Source organism: Acanthisitta chloris, unplaced genomic scaffold (genome assembly GCF_000695815.1).
Source record: "Acanthisitta chloris isolate BGI_N310 unplaced genomic scaffold, ASM69581v1 scaffold8520, whole genome shotgun sequence".
Taxonomy (NCBI): Eukaryota; Metazoa; Chordata; class Aves; order Passeriformes; family Acanthisittidae; genus Acanthisitta; species Acanthisitta chloris.
This window is the reverse complement of record NW_008653286.1, coordinates 32,062-36,127: the sequence shown is the minus strand read 5'-3', so window position 1 is coordinate 36,127 and position 4,066 is coordinate 32,062. Positions and strand designations below refer to the sequence as shown.

General features: G+C 36.7%; 1 protein-coding gene across 1 annotated transcript in view; it reads left to right on the top strand.

The window, feature by feature from the left end:
• The window catches only part of LOC103807569 (protein TSSC1-like), a gene marked incomplete at both ends in the record, with an annotated part of 38,385 nt that overhangs the window by 6,206 nt on the left and 28,113 nt on the right, over positions 1-4,066 (top strand). The gene's annotated exons all lie outside the window — the stretch shown is intronic.

Here is a 4,066-nt window from a genome sequence, read left to right as displayed (position 1 = left end):
CCTGCTGTTCAACCTTGTGGTTGTTTTAGAGAGAAGATTCCAGAATTGCTTAGTTCTCCTAGTTCTTTAGGATTGAAGTGAAAGTGCTAAAATTTGAATCTCTTTCACAACTCTTTTAAAAACAGTGATAGAAGGTAAGTGAAGTAGATTTTTATGTTAGAATGGTTGTGAGCATTTTGACTGAGAGAGTGTGCTGAAATGGTATTGGATTGGTTTTTGATGACTTTTAACTCTCTGGATACAACTTCCTCACATTGTCTGTGATCCATAGAGAAAATGGGAAAGCAGTAATCAGGTCTGAAAATCTGAAGTTGTTTTAGTAATTTGCTGGAAGGTTTCAGAGGAGAATCTGAGAAAGTTGTGTTAAGTCTAGTTTTGAAGTTTATCTGTTGAGTTGATTGCATTTTTTCCCCATAAAGAATGGATGATATGAGAGAGCTTATCAAGTCCAGTGTTTCCTGTAACATACCATTTTATATTAAATAGTCTTAATTCATTCAAGTAGTATCTATTTTTGAATGCAAGTATTGTTCTAGAAATTATATAATGAAAACAAAACTTAAATACAGGCCTTCTTGAGGAAGGAGTATAACATTATGTTCTTTATAGCATGTTGTGGCAATTCCTTAGAGCAATATGTGTATTAAATCCTCTTACTGAGATGGCTAGAATTGAGATTTCACCCAAAAACTCAATTTCTGTGAGATTTCCAGTTTCCCTTATTGGACCTATTAAATCATATGCATGTTTTCTGTTTTAGCTTCTTTGAGTTATAGATTTAGCTTACCTGGTTTCTGAGTTTTAAGCTCTGTTGTTTATACTTCATGCATCTTCCTTTAAAATCATCATCCATTAGCTTTCTACAGAAAATAAGATCTCATTCTTAAATGATTATTGTTGCCTCTAAATACCAACGTATAGAACCGAAAGCACACAGCATGGGGTTTTAGTAATAGGGACTACTGAGTTTAGCAGACAACTTCTTTCAAGTAGTAATATGACCAAATTAAGCAACTGAAATCTTTAAAATGCTTTTATGCACTGCATTTGTTTTGTTATTTTAAAAAGACTCTTAACTGTTTTTTCATGGAAGTACCAGTCAGATGAGAGGATGCTGTTGGAAACAGCTGTAGGTATTGTGCCCAACCCTTGCGTCTGCACCCAGCACTTCTGGCAAGTTTTGAATGCTGTTGAGACTGGGAGACTGAAGAAATGTGATGTGTGTCCATTATTAATAGCTGTTTTTTGAAGTTACATAAAGAAGTGGTGGCATCTAAGAAATTCAGGGGGTTTTTTTCCCATAAATGGCCAAACTTGCAGCAACCACAATTCAGTCATCATTTTGAGATGAACTTTTTTTTAAATCAGAAACTCTAGGCAATATCTAATGTGCTAAATACAGCACATTTCAGTGGTTGGATCCAGACTCTCCACTCTTATTTTTTGGCAGGCAGGTGAAATAAGAGTTACTGCCGTTTTACATAAGGCCCATCAGAATATTTACTATTTACTGATATATTGATTCTGCAATCTCTTTAGATTCGCATGCTTTCAAGGAAAGCAACTTCCCTGAAAAGTAAAATAAGATGGCTCAGGTAACTTTCTTGTTCACTGGAAGTCACAGAGAAATGTAAATACATAGTTAATGTAAGTGCTGTTCTGTATGCTTTTTTTCCAAGATATTTTACTAGGGTATCATTATATAATGAGGTTTTAAGCAGGAAAATAAACTTCCTGACTCTTAAGTCAAAACAAAGAAAAACCCCTTTTCCTTGTTAGCATCAGTATTTACTGCTTTGTCTGATTTTGACATTGCATCATTAATAAAGCCATGTATCTTTTCAGTCTTGATGATGATATTAACTAGAATAATAATGGTTCCATGAGCATTGGAACAATTGTATCTTTGGGTATTAACCAGAAATTCCATTTTGTGTGACATTTTCTCTTAATATAAAGAAAAAATGATGGAAGTGTTTTTCTACCCCCTCATGCACACACATTAAAAATATAGATTTAGAAAAATCAAAGGGAGAACTTTTTTGACTCAGTTCCTGCCTCGATTATAGTGGTTCCCCCTTCCACCAGTCATGGATATGGTGATTTATGGAGGTGATCCTCCTCCTCTACTCTGCTCTTGTGAGATCCCCACCTAGAGTACTGCATACAGTTCTAGTGTCCCCAGCATAAGGAGGACATGGAACTGTTGGAGCAAGTCCAGAGGAGGCCATGAAGCTGATAGGAGGATTGGAGCACCTTCCTTGCAAAGACAGGCTGAGAAAGTTGAGGCTTTTCAGCCTGGAAAAGAGGAGGTTGCATGGGGACCTCATAGGAACCTTCCAGTACCTGAAGGAGACCTACAAGGAAGCTTGTGATAGGACAAGGAGTAATGGGTACAAATTGAAAGAGGGGAAACTTAGATTAGCTATTAGGAAGATGTTTTTTACTGTGAGGGTGGTGAGACACTAACAGGTTGCCCAGGGAGGTTGTGAATGACTAAACCCTGGAAAAATCTAGCTAAAAATTTTTTTACTTTTTTAAAATTGTGACAGGAGTGATGCTTCTAGAAAGTGAATAAGAATGGCAACAAAGTAATTAAGGAGATTATATCATCTTAGTAGAAGCGCACTTTTAAATATCAGTAAAGAAGAATGATGGAGTGGGATAAGGCTCAAGAATGCACCCTCCAAATAATGAAACAAACCAATGAGAGTAATGATACACGAAACATAATAATTTTAAAAATGAAGTTAAATTAGTCTTCAGGATGTTGGTAGCTATCCGACAGCTCTCTTCAGCTGCTAAGCAGAAAATCTTTTCCCATGTGTATTACTGTTTAAAGTTTGAAAGAAGGTTGCTTTGTTATTCAAAAGAGCATCCTAGCCTACCCTAAGATTATATTTTCATTGTGAAGAGGTGCAATGCCAAAACCCTGTAAATCGCACTAGAGGGGAGGCACTTGAGAACTAGAACAATGAATTGCTGACAAAGTCCTAGAGCCCACTGGAATATGAACTGTATATGGCTTCAGTATTGCTCAAGTTTCAGGCTATAGAAGAGGAAATAAGAAGGCCATTTGAATGAACTTTTAATAGTGTTCTGAGGCAGGGAGAAATACAAACAGGCAACAGACTAGAGTGTGTCTGATATCTTTTTTTGTATGTAAAGTGGGTGATGGAACCTTCAGCTGAAAAATACGGACCCCTGAATTAATATGGTGATTACTATGATGTTAGCTAATGCTTGTAAATATGTTGATGATGCCCTTTTTGTCATTCCTGTTTATAATACACAGTCATTAGTTGTTTGAAAAATTTCCAACTTAGGTGGTTATACAGTGTTAGGTGCGTGTGTGTGCGCCTTGCATATACTTTGTTTCATAGAGAACTTCTTTTTAATCTGTTGTCCTGTTTATACATCCCTCCCTTGTCTCACCTGCCATGTTAAAATGGAGGCAGCCTATTTTCTGTGGGCTTACAAAGTAAATTTCAGCTACATCATTAAAGGAATGTGGAATGCAGATGGGTTATTCTGTAAGCCATTTGAAGAGTTCTGCAGCCATGGCAGCTTGCCAGCAGTGGAGGACTTCTTTGAGTGACTCTTGGGTCTGGTCTCTGTGCAACAGAACACTAAGTAAAGAGGGCGATTGATCATGGTGATGTGTTTGGGGGGAACTGCCATTCTAAAATAATTTCTTGTCAATATAAAGGCAACTCTTAATCTGACTGTTTCTACTTTATTATTTGCAAAACCTGAATATAGCTTTTATTACATCCTATAAGCTGGAATAAAAACTCAGATTTATGCATTGCTGTGAGACACAAATGAATCTGTTTAGCCTGCCAGCAAGAAACTAGTGTTTTTCATTTCAACAAACGAGTAGTTTGTTTAAATTTTGATACTGTGTAATGGCTAGTTATATGGGTAGTTACTCTGTTCTGGTAGCTGTTCTACAGACAGATGGTAAATTTTTTGACAAGTCAAGAGGTAAGGCAAACCAGTGGGTTTATATAAAGTGATGGGGAGGTATGGGGGAGGGAATAGAGAAATGATCCAGACTGATAAT